This window comes from Parasteatoda tepidariorum, chromosome 11 (genome assembly GCF_982258835.1).
Source record: "Parasteatoda tepidariorum strain Cologne lab strain chromosome 11, Ptep-v5.0, whole genome shotgun sequence".
NCBI lineage: Eukaryota > Metazoa > Arthropoda > Arachnida > Araneae > Theridiidae > Parasteatoda > Parasteatoda tepidariorum.
The window spans coordinates 64302866-64316976 of NC_141765.1; positions in this window are offsets into that span (position 1 = coordinate 64302866).

Here is a 14111-nt window from a genome sequence, read left to right on the forward strand (position 1 = left end):
CTGATAATAATTGACAGAATATCTTTCCCATGAAAGTTGATTTGAATCTAAGATTCGTGATTAATTGTTTTTAAATAAAAATGTTTTTGAATAAAAATATATATTTGCTTTATAAAACAGTTATTTTTGCTTATTTTTTTCTTACACAAACTTTGTTTACTCGTGTGAATCCAAACTTGCAGCACTAATAGATTTGAATCTTGCATTACATTGTAGCGATTTGTACTGTAAGTTAGAGAATTAGAATATTTGTGATTTATGTAATTAATACAAATTGACTATTTCTATTGTAAGTTATGCATTTTAGTGCCAATTAGGGTAAAAAATATACCTATGGATTAAATTAAGGAAAAAAAAGCCGAAATTTCGAAATAATTGCAATTAAGTTTTCCAGACATTAATAGAATATTACAATTACTTACTTACATTCTTATATGAAGACAATTGACACTTAATACAAGAAATTTTTGTCCACTCGTTTGATATTTGATGTGTGTTGTTCTTACTTGTGAAATTAAGTCGTTTTTTCCCTTTACTTTAACCAAGCGAAAAACAAGTTATTTCGAATTATTATTCTTTCATTTACAACAAGCTTCTGAATTCTGATCCAAAATTGACAATTGGTTTCAGAAAATTTTTCTAAGCCATAATTCCAAGATTTACTTGTTATATATTGTTGTTGTTGTTACTAATGCCACTTGCCAATACTAACAAGCTTAATATTGGAATCCAAGCGACATTTAAGGCAGAGGATACGTTTTTTGTTTTTCAGTGGCACCATCTATGGTCATTAATACGACTTCTACCACACACACACGTCACAGCCCGTTTAGCAAGAAGAACCCATTCATTCTACAGTACCTCCAGAGGTATTGATTTGTTACAAAAACTTGAAGGACTTCGCAAACCCACAAATTTAACGTGCAGTCACCATTTATTGCATGGAAATTCTTCGACCGGCGGGATTCAAACTCACGATCTCACGAACATGAGACCAACATCCTAGCAACCAGGCTATTCCGGCCTACTTGTTTTATTAATGAGGTGAACCGGGTTCGAATGACAGCGATGGCTGGTTGATACGAATTCCGCACCAGTCTCGAACCGACTACAGTGCTGACGTAAAATATCCTCAGTGGTAAACGGATCATGGGTTAGAGTCCCTTTGCTGTCAGACTGACCATGTGCGGTTTTCGTGGTTTTCCCTTCCATGCAACTCAGATGCGGGTAAGTTCCATCAAAAAGTCCACCACGAAGGCTAATTTCTCCCAATACTTAATCGAGGAGTTCCCTTGTCTTCTTAATTAGGTTCAAAATTACAAGGCTGCGGAGTTGAACATTAGCAGTCGTAAACCCAAAAATTGGGCCTGCTGTTCAACGACGGTTATAAAAAAAATTAAAAGTTCATGCAAAAGGTTCTCATAGAAGTGTATATTACTTACAAAATTTGGCGCCTAAACACTGTTCAAGTTAATTTATGTTTTTCCATCATGACCTCCTTTCACGATCTACGTAAAATGTTTGTCTTAGTTTAAATTCTTTGTTACATTTCACTAATTTTAGTTCTTCATTTTCTGCAGCGTTGATTTTTACCTTGTCATAAACTGATAAGAGTTTGACTATTCAACATTATATTTAGTGCTTTTTTGTTATTATAATTTTTATAATTAATAAAAAAATTGAATAGAAGAATTTGATAAATTTAGTTTTTCAATTCCTTAAAAAAGGGCCCAGAAATCGGTATATTTTTATATGATAAATATCTCGTTAATTTTGAGAATCGCTTTCTCATGAAATCACGTGATTTCTGATGAAACGGGAACTCTCAAATATATGATGAAAATGTTTCCTTAACTCGAAGCCTCATCGTAGTGCATTGAGAGAGATTGTTAACCTGATTGGCGAAACAAGGAGGAAGACTATACGATCGAAAATAAAGAAACGAACTTAGCCGACCGGGTTGTACGGTGGTCAAGGAGTTGGCCTGTTGCCAGAGAGACCTCAGGTTTGAATCCTGCTTCAGGCATGGATGCTTGATCTCTCTGTTGGATTTGTCTTTCTTGGGTTCTAAAAGTTGGCTCAGATATATGGTTCTCAGATTAAAGTGATTATTAGGAAAGTTAGATACATTAGTCAATACGAGATTTCTTTGTTTTTTTCCCTTTTTTAAAAAATAGAATGACGAAATATTTCTATACTAATGACAAAATTCATTTCCTCGAAAAAATGACGATAGCTATTTCATCACTTTAGAAAAGTTCACTCAGAGCATATACCAGCAAACGGTTTCGTGAAATTTGATTATCCATTTTTTATAGATTCTGAAAGCAGATAATGATATAAAAGACAGTCTCGGCTATTATAGAACAGAAAATGACATCATAAACGTATATGGATGGATAACCATATAAAGTTAAGCAGAGTTGGCACTAAAGGTAAAATTCGTCGTAGGACTTCCAATTTGAAGAAGCGCGTTATCCAGTTTCATGATACCTGTACTGTTTACAATATAACGCGTATTTCCAATTTAACTAAAAATGAATTTGGACAAACAAGCGAATTAGATGAGTAAAAATGATTTGGAGCAAATCCACAAGCATGCTATGATGCTATCCAAAAATAAGAAACGGTAAAATTTTACACAAAAATAGCCAAATAATGGTAAACACTCAAAACGTTTTATTTATGACGTGATATAATTTTTTTTAAAATTGAATTAAATCTCGCAATCATTCAAAATTTATAAATTACAGAAAACTCTTATGAATGGCAGAATTACTCGAAAATTTAAACACAAATCACAATAAGAAAACCTCCTAGAATATCAAGCTTGAACGTCACTTTGTAGACAGACCACAAGAGAGGGATACACCAGAAATTTTAAAAGTTTCCTCCAGATTTTAGAATCCCTTTAGTGTTTGCACTCAGTTTCTCATCAATATATTTTACTAAAAATATTACATATCATAAAATAAACAAGTGAGTAAAAAGTTTAATTGTAACATTCTCTCATTATGAAGACATCTTAATTACTCACCAACGATATATTTTACTTCACCAGAAATTATCACATTTTTGAACTTTTTGCGTAAAGAGTGAAAAAAAAAGTATATTATGAACACAGACAGATTAATGCATAACTATCAATATTTTCAGTATCTATCGTTATCAAAACCAGTAACTGAATATATTACCAAATTTTAACGTCAAGAGCCTTAAAATTTCCATAGATAGAAAATGAAGAAAAAAAGAACTTATCAATAAAAAGTTTTATTAAAAGTAAAAAAGAAGAATACCAATAAAAAGTCTTATTAAAAGTGAGGAGGAAAAGTGTTTTTATTAGAAACAGAGAGTCACATTTTCAAAACAAAGTATTACGCGAAAAATGATACACTCTACCGATAAAAATTTTTATTTAAAATAAATAAAAACAGTATCAGTAAAAAATGCTATTATAAGAATGATAAACTTTACTGATAAAAATTTTATAAAGATAAATAAGAACAATACTTTTACAATATTTTGTGAGGATCGTAGCTACCAGGAACATTTTATTCATAAAGTATTTATCAGTAAAAGAAGATTTCATCCACAGATGTAGCACATACAAATAACGGTAAGCATATTATGAATCTAGAATAAAAACAACACTATTTCACATTTTTCGTTAAATATGGAATTTAATTTAAAATTATTCCAGTTTCGGAAATAATAAGAGTAAAGCTATTTCTAAATATAGCTATTAATTTCACTTAAAATGTTTCATAGGACAAGCATACAATTTCATACAAAAGAGATTTCGTAAGAAAGAGCTACACCAAATACCTGATAAAACCGTAAAACGAATTTATTAAGAGCTCAGTTACACTATTTCTGTCTCAATAAAGTACAATAAAAGATTGTTTACTTTTAGAGAGCTCTTTTCATAAATTTTATAAAACCTTTTTCTTAAGTAAATATCCGAAATTCTTTTATGGTAAAAGAGAAAATATTAAAAGTATTTGAAAAGGAGTTTGAGTATTTTAAGGTAAAGGTACTTTTCTTAAAAATTGAATCTGGAAGTGAAGAAAAGAAAAATTTCCTCTTCGAAAATTTTATATAAAGGAAAACTGTTTTTGGAGTACAAGCAAATTATGTGACAATTTTGCTTTTATATGTAGTCAGAAAAAAGTCAAAAACTAAATCCACTTTTGTTAAACAATAGAAGTAAAGGTTATTTTAAATTCATTTAATCTTAGTGGAAACTCTTGAAATTATATTGCAAATTTTATGATATCTTGAATGACCTATAAACACATTTCTTTTGTATGTTAATGAAGGTTTATTATCTTTGATCCATACGAAATGAAAAACCATGAGTTTTTTAAACCGTTGGCGAGATTCAGTTAAAATCTTGTCTGATTGAAAGCAATGTATGCTGAGTTTTTTTCTTCTTAAAGCACGCGTATTTTAATTTTTGCCCATTTTTCTGTTAAAATATCGACGAAATACTGCATTTATGAGAGTATTTTGCTCATCAAGACCACCCTATTCTCCTGATCTCAACACTTGTGACTACTTTTTGAAGCCTAGAGAAAGTCTACGCATATAACACATCGTTGATCTCAGAATATCAACATGTAGCTTAGGAGGTCAACCGAACATTCAGAGAGTTTTGCAGAATTTTGTCAGTTGTCCGCACTACATCATAGCAAACATGTTGGACTTATCCTAAACTAAATCTAAAAATGTTTAGTTTTTTAAAAAAAATTGAATTCATTTTCTCTTAAATATTTTATTTTTGTTCCACGCAGTTCAAATTTTATCATCTTTTATTTGTGGTGGTTTATTTGTTGTTGTATGTAACAATAAAATTATGTTTAAATATATTTTATTGTTTTAAATCCAATTTGCTACTTGCTTTTGTAATTTTTCTTTAAAAACAAATAATTAAAATTTGATTGCTTCTGCTTGTTTTGGCCATATTTATTTTTCACAGTGCAGTAACTTCAGATGTAATTTCTGACTTAATTACAAATAAATTTCTGTTTATGTCCCCAAATTATGTATACTTCCTTTTTTTCTAAAAAATAGTTGATGCAAAGGTGATTGATACTTTTTTTCAGGTTCTAAAACATATTTATGCTAATCTAAAACATATTTATGCTACATTCTGAAACATATGTTCTTAAATATATTAAAACATATTCTAAAACATATTATTTCTACAGCATATTTAAATAATTTCTGACTTTATTACAAATAAATTTCTGTTTATGTCCCCAAATTATGTATACTTCCTTTTTTTTCTAAAAAATAGTTGATGCAAAGGTGATTAATACTTTCTTTCAGGTTCTAAAACATATTTATGCGGTTAAAAACCATTTAATAACATAAATTTGTCTAACAAATCATATAAATCCTGCAATATTCGGTCGATCAGAATCAATATTATCACTAAAAATGAGTTCTTGAATAAGTAAGATCAGCTTTTCATTTTGCTCAGAGTTAGAATTTCTTTTTTTTTTTTTTTTGCTGTCAAATTCTTCGTAAATGGAATGTTTATTCACAATTGACTACAGAAACTCTGAGAAAGTTAAAAAGAAGATGTTTTATTAATCACAAGAATGCAATGAAAAGCAGATAAATTTTTTGTACACTGGTTTGGATTTTCAAGAAAATAAGTAAACAGAGATTTCATTCTTTTTTTGTTTCATAGCCTCATTCCTTTTACAGCTTGTAGTTCCACTAATCGCTCTTGAAAGATTAATTTCATTTAGATTTTTGCTTACAATCTGAAGGAATGTTTTATTTAATTAGTTAAATTATTTATGTATTAAAAGGATGTTATGTACTGCTAGACAAATAAATTTCGATTGAATGATCGAAGATTCACGTATCTTCACTAAGCTTTCACTTGCATTTTAATATACACCATACTTTTTATGAAGTTTTATATTAATTTCATGAGAAATTTTGAAAACATACTTCTCAAATATTATTTTAAAGGGGGCTGGACAAATTAAATTTAGTTCTATTATTTTAAAAAATTAAAATTTTTATTCTTTCAAATGGTAAATTATAGTTTTTTTTTCTTTTTTTTAAATCAGAGATGGAGGATGCGAGCATTGAAAATTGAAAGGAGTTAAAACCAAAAAAGCAAAAATTTATTAAAAGAGATTAAAATTAGCGACACTTTCTAGCGTGTTTTTCTTAGCTTATTATTAAAAATTATTGCAAGATTTTCGTTTCAAATATAAATCATAATTCTATAATACATGGAAGTAATTTCGAATTAGTAAGTAGATAGAGAAAATATATAAAAATGAATTCAGCTTCGACCACTTTTTACATTTTTAGGTACAAGTATCATCATTATAAATTATTCATCTCAAAATATAAAAAGGTTGCAATCTTATAATTTAGAATGAGTATAATTTATATTTCTTATTCATATTTGCCTTCGAAAATGGATTTTTTTTTCTGTTTAGATATACATTTTTTTTAAAAAAATCGAAAAAAAGTAAAAAGTTAGAAACTTTATTATTTTTTAAATGTCAACAGAAAATTGCAGAAGACAATTTAAAATTTGGATAGTTATAATAATAGCATTAAATCATATTAAAATTTCTCCTTTTTAAAAGTTTTAAGATATTAAAAATATCTCGCAGAATATTTGTGGACAAATTTTAGATAATTTATTAAATACACATCAGCGCAAAAAGATTAAAAGATTATGTAGAATTTTTTAGAAAAAATTCACTTAAGAAAAAAGTAAAGTCTCTAGTAGAAATTAAAAATTTATTAGCATAAAAGGTGTATACACTAAAAGGTTCTCGTTACTTGCGTCTAAGTTAACTTCTAAAAAAATTATTATTTCCTTATAATAGGCTTTTAAACTTCTGAAAACATGAATTAAGTATTAAACATTTCAGAAATTGGAGAACTAGTAAATGTTTCAAAACAAAGATAAACGAAATACGAAAAAAAAAGAAAGTTACTCGCTAATCGAAAATAAATGCTTTTGCTTTCGTTAAGCATATAATTATCTTTACAAAACAAAATGTGTATTCTAAACCAAATATTACACCAATCTTTTATGCAAATTGCTATTAAAATAGTTTAAGTGAGAATACTTATAAAAATTTAGTTTAAATCAGTAATACGAAATACTATTGGATGTACAAATTAGTTCGATCCGTTTTCAAAAGATGGCTCTGGCTGTTATGAATGTTTCATAGTGACAGCTGGATTCGGTGGTTTCAGAGAGGTTAGACATCTGTCAGTAATATTCACTTTATATCACTTTGAGTTTCATACAAAAACCATGTTTTTACTTTGTTGAATATGTCAAATATTGTGGTAACCAAGCAGCATTTGCGGGAGGTTTTATGTTTCTGCCTTAATTGCAACAAAAGTGCAGCTGAAGAGCATCGAATGCTTGTAGAAGTTTATGGTGACAATGCTCGTATTGATAAATCATGTAGGGAATGATTTCAGCGTTTCAAGAATGGTGAAAGAAGAATGGTGAATGGTGTTTTGTAATATGAGCTGCTACAACTGGCGATTTCATTACGGGCGATCGGTAGAGGCTACAATCGATTCGTTTAAGCCATGCATCACGAGAAAAACGGCCAGAATGCGAGCAAAGACATGAAAAAGTTATTCCTCTGCATGATAACGGTCGGCCTCATGTCTAAAAAAACGTAAAAAATTATTTGGAAACGCTCAAGTGGGATATTTGACCTCACCCGCCGTATTCACCGGACATTGCTCCTGCTGATTACTGGTTGTTCCAACGGATGCAGTATGATTTGGAAGGGCACCAGTTCACTTCTTTTGCAGAAATCGAAAATTGATCCTTAACTGGGATCGCCTCAAAAGACGAGACATTTTTCCAAGATGGAATTTGAAAATTGTCGGAGAGGTGGGAAAAAGTAGAAGTCAGCGATGGACAATACTTTGATAAATCTGTTTATTACTTTTTTTTCAAAAATAAGTTCATTTTTGACCAAAAAAGACGGATCGAACTAATTTGTGCCCCCAATAATAGTAATACTAATAGTAAATTTTAGCTTAAATCAGTGATCAGTAATAAATTTTTTTTAAAGATTTCGGTGATAAAAAATTAATGCTGTTTTCTGAAATAATATTGATTATCTGTTCATAATTTGAGCTAAATATTACAATTATAGACCTTAATTAAAGTTCTTATTTGAAAAATGATTAGAAAGAAAAATCTAAATAACCTAAAAGGCCGTTCTAAAATATTTGCTTAAAATTTTTATTTGATATGCAGAATAAACTGCTATTAAATTTCGTATGCAGAATAAAATGCCTAACATTTTTGTTCAAAATAATGTTAATTTGTTTAACAAGCAGATGCTTAATCAACACTGAGAACCTTCGAAAAGGGAACTTTGATATTAATATATTTTTATAAAAATCTGCCTCAAATGGAAAGGATAAATAATAGAAAGAATGCATTATTGAAAAAATGTTTATATATTAAAAGATTTTGCCTCTATTTAATGTAAACGCTGTTTTATAGAAGTAGGTTAAATAATAAAAGAAGTATTTAAACTAAAAACATTATTCGTGAGTTAAAAAAGATTTTCTTTATAATTTATCTACAGTTTCAAATTAAAAGATAAAGGAAAGGATGAATATTAAGAGGAATAGCTTAATTAAAAAGTGTTTATACATTAAGGGATATGTTTTCTCTTCAATTTATGGAGAAAAAAAATTCTTTTTTACATATAATGGATTTATATACCATGTAAAAAAAAGATAGTTAAAAGAAGAAATACTTAACAAAACAAAAATTGTTGGGTAGAAGATTTTTTCTTTTTGATATGCATTGCCTAAAAAGTAAGCGGACCATTCTGAATAACTCTTGATCTAATGATCGGATCTTCACGTTCTAGGACTCAATCCTAAAGGTTTAAGAGGGTGACCTCAAGTATGCTAGTTAAAAGAGCGGACGATATTTTAAGTTATAAAATTAGACCAAAAAATTTTTTGAATAAGCATTCATTTTTTTGTCTGACATTTTTTTGTTTCGGATTTCTGACCCCTAAATTATAGGGATATCCGCAATCTGGGAAATATGGTCCATTACAGTGGTCAGAAGAACGGCCGAAAATTTGAACCCCTTAATGTTATATTTAATTTTTGCTTATTTCACCATTTCTTGAGAACTATTTAAACAAATTGAAAATTCTTGCGCTAAATGATAAAGTTTGTTTAAAGATAATTCTATGCAAAATATAACTTTTACTAAATGTTTATTACTATTTATTATTTTATTCAATAATAGTCGAAATACTTTTAAATTATAAGGCAAACAATTTTTTACATCACTTTAAAAAATGAAATTTCAAATGGCGAAATACAAAATTTGAGCATAATCAGTCGCATAGCTTCTGTGAAATAAAATTTTAAAAAAATTTAATTTTTAAAATCCGATTTCTCAGTCCTATTTTGCTCAAATTTTGTATTTTGCCATGTAAAACTATACTCTTAAAAATAATATAAAAATTGCATACCTTACATATTCAAACTTTTTTCAACCATTTTCAAGTAAAATAATAGAAAATAGTAAATACTCACTTAAAGTTAATTTTTTTATAAAATTATCTTCGGTCAGACGTATTTTATGATTCCGTGCAAAAAAATTTTCAATTACTTCGAAAATTTCTCAAGATATGGCAAAATGAGCAGAAAGTAAAACTAACATTAAGGAGTCTTATGGATAAACTTTTAGATTGAATAAGTAAATAAATACCTATAATAAAATAATAATCATACATTACAAACAAACTTATTTTTTAATGACTCGTACTTTATTTATAATAACTCATAGTAAACAAAAATTGTAATTTCATCAATGTTTTCAAGTAAATTTATTTTAAAAAAAGCTTTTTTTATTTAAATATTTAATTATTTTTTTCATTTATTTTTAAAATTCAACTTGCAAAGCCTGAAATGAACTTGATTTAACAATACAAAACGATTAGCGTCATTGCTTACTTGCGAGCTGATTGCTTTATTTTCAAAATTTTTGACAGAAACTTTACTTTGTAAACATGTTGCGTCGCGTCTTGTAGAACTTATTAATGGCTGTATGGAATGTTAAATTAATGGTTGTATGGAATTCGAATTGCATGGAACTCTGGTATTAAATGGTTTAGTTTGCCATATATTAAAATTTTATTTTCAATTAGTAAGTTTCTATTTTATCTCCGAAAGCAGCAAATACCTCTTTTAAATTTATTTTTGTTTAAAAAAAATTTCACCTCTACCTTAAAATATACGAATTCATGGTTATGAAAAAATTGTCTCTTATGACTCTAAAGTGGAAATTTGTTTCCTAACAGACATTGTAAAAATTTTATTTTATGAAATGTCCTCTAAACGTAAAAGATATTTTAATACATTCCCTTCTCTTTAATATGCTGTTGCCAACAAAAATTAATAATTCCTTTTGCATCACCAAAAAAAAAATCTATTTTAAAGATTAAGAAAAAACTTCTACAATCAAGAAAATAAACTATAATCTTAAGATTATTTTAAATTGATTGGTTTACTTTCCTAAGTTTTAATTGTATCTTAAATTACTAAACATGTTGCATCGCGTCTTGTCCTCTATGGAGCTCTAATAACTTATATTTTGCAGAATTTTATAATTTTACTTTCCTATTGGATTATTTTCACTTTTTAATGTTTTATGCAGTAAAATACCTCTTTAAATTTAAATACCTTTTAAAACTGTGGTGCCCCTTTAAACGGTAATATCTATAAAGAACAGTGATGGCTCAGGGGATAGAGCGTTCGCCTTCCCATGAAGTGAAAAGGGTTCAAATCCCATCGATGACTGGTCTATACGAATTCCACATCCGGCTTGCACTGGTCACAGTGCTAACGTGAAATATCCTCAGTCGTAGACGAGTCATGGGTTTGATTCCATCAAGCTAATCGTGAGAAGTTTTCGTGGTTTTCCTCTCCATGAAAGGCAAATGCGGGTTAGTGTCATCGAAAAGTCTTCCGCGAAAAAAAATTTCTCCCAATACTTGATCCAGGAGTTTCCGTGTCTTCTGAATTAGGTTCAAAATTACAAGGCTACGGAATTGAACATTAGTAGTCGTAAACCCAAAAATTTGCTTTGGCTGTTAAACGACGGTTATAAAATAATAAAAAAACATCTCTTTAAACTGTAACACCTCTTTAAAGTTTGATCTTTTTTCAAATTTACCACAAAATCTAACATTTCATGGGTTATTGTGTTGTTATCGTGTCCTTTTCCTCTCGTCCAAAATAAAATTTCCAGTTACTATCCACTAAAACCCAATCTTCTCAAAGTTTCTCTTTTATACATATTTACGAACTACAAATTGTTCCAATGAGAGGATTTTTATTCCGAAGTTTAATACCCCATATAAAAATATTTGGGCACGATTGCTATCATTGGTTCACTCATTTTCATCAGTTGATTTTGGCTCTAAATATGGCAATTTCCTTGCTTAGTACAGAGCGCCAAACAAAGGTAGAAAGAAAGAAACGGAATACCCTTAATAACGTTTGATCTCATCATTGGATTTTCGCGTCTTAGAACTCAATCTTAATGGTTTGATGGCCTCACTTCAGATATGCTCGCTAATTAGTGCAGATGATATTTTAAGTAATAAAATTAAACACAAAATTGAACTCTGAATTTTGGCTGATTTTTATTTTTAACCTTTAAAATATAGGGAATAATAGCAATATTGAAAATAATGTCCAAATAGTTTGGTCAGGAGAGGGATCGAATTTAGTCTTACATTTAAAATTTGATTCTTTAAGAACTATTCGGCCGATCTGTCCTAACTTTGAATATTGTTATTTAAAATTACATTCTTTAAAATGATGTAAAAATTTGTGCACCTTACAATCCGAATTTTTTCGACAATTATTAAATAAAATAATAAAAATTAACAAATAATTGTTAAGAATTATTTTTATTCTGAATTATCTTTGGATAAATAAACATTGTAATTTCTGCTCTTTTGGCCAAATTGTTGAGACCATCTTATTTCCCAAATTACGGCTTGAACCGTTATGATTGATCGTGAAAATTTGTCCAAAACCGATCTGTTCAAACTTTAAATTTTGTTATTTAAAATTGCATTCTTTAAAATGATGTAAACATTTTTAGGCATTACGATCCAATTTTTTTCGACAATTATCAAATAAAATAATGAAAAATGACAAGGAGTTGTTAAAAATCTTTTTATACTGAATTATCTTTGGATAAATAAACATTGTAATTTCTGCTCTTTTAACCACACTGTTGAGACCATCATATTCCCAAAATTACGGCTTGAACCGTTACGATTGATAATGAAAATCTGTTCATAGATTGAAAGTTATTCAGAGTTCCATTTTTTTTTTTGCATGTTGTGCATGTTAATGTAAGTATTACCTTCCTTACCACCTATATCTAGGCATATCCGTTATCAGTACAAACTGTTAACTAAATATTAGAAAATAAAATGAGCACAATAGGTCCATTGAAAGATATTGGTTGCCTTCAATGGTCCCGGGAAATTCCCTGAATATGCAGTAATACAAGGTATTATCACCTTAATACAAGGTAGTAAAATGTTTAAACATATAAAAAAGGCAGTAAAATGTTTAAAATTAATTAACATTATTAATCAGTATACCTCAGAAGTAAGATCTTAATTACACATGTTTTTTCAATTAAATTTCCGGTGTTTCGAGATTTCTGGTGTCAGTACATAGATACAGAAAGAATAAATTAGATTATTCTGGTTTGCTTTTATTAAGCCAGATACAGGACATCTGATTTCACAAATTATAAACATGGGTATAGCTTCTATGGCTAGGTCACAAGACTATTTATAACAAGTAATGCTGTCTCATTAAAAGCAAATAACAATCAGCAGGTAATGCGTTTGAAAATTGTGTTACAACAAAATAAACAATTATTATTATGTGACTTAATATCTCTGATTAAGCATGGTTCTAAATATTATTAGTAACAATTAAAATGTTATAAACGTCACACTTTTATCTATGATTAACTTACATTAAAAAATTAAAAGTTAGGAAAGGAAATTCATTTGAACATTGCTTAATTTATGGTCAAAATGGCGATTTTCAGATTTTAGAAAGTAAACTTAAGAGTCAACTGGGAGTGCTTTCTGCCAACTATTACAAACAAAATAATGGAAGAAGGCAAATTAAAAAAATTAAAAAAGTACTCTGAATATTTTTGCATAATTTAATGTGAAATAGTTTACAAGAATCTTGTCATTTTGATAAGAACTGAACTTCAAGAAACGTTATAAACTAAAATTTTAAACAATTATTTAAACTTTTTTTTCATTAGTTGTCAAATATAGATATGTGCTGAAAATAAATTACACCAATAATATATTCTGAAAAAAAATTTATATTTGATTTATCCTTAAATAATTGCAAACTTATATCTGATAAAGAAATTATTAACTTGCATCACGAAATTTCGCATAAGAAATTTCGATTAAGAATGTATGTCTTAGTCAAAGATGTATAATCACTCTTTTGGGTATTGTAGTTAAAACTTGTACATTCTCATTTGAAAGTCATTAATCTCCTCAAAGGATTTGAATAAGAAAATAGACTCTCTTTCGAATATTTAGTTCCGCTCTTTTGAATAAGTTTGTTAATTGATATTGAAAATTAGATTAGTTAATATTAATTACTCTTCCCTATTAAGAAGCTTAAGAAATATTATAATATTCAACTTTAAATCCAAGGTGTCGTACAACTAAAACATGATTTTCATTCCATAAAACGCACCACTCGTGCACACGACTGTTTTCGACAAAATAGCGCATTTATCAAGTTTACCGTGGTATAGGGATAGTGGTTATAGCAAGCGTTGTAAGTTTGTCGCTGACAATAAGAGCTATAATTTTAACAACAGAATTTCTGGTAAACCTTTACCAAATTGGAAGAAAATTTCTTCACTATTTTTTTTTCCTTTTCTTTTTTTATTCGAAGTGCCTTTACCGAATATGCACTTATTTTCTTTTATATTTTACAGTTTTTTTTTAAAACACATAACACTGAAAAATTAAAAAACC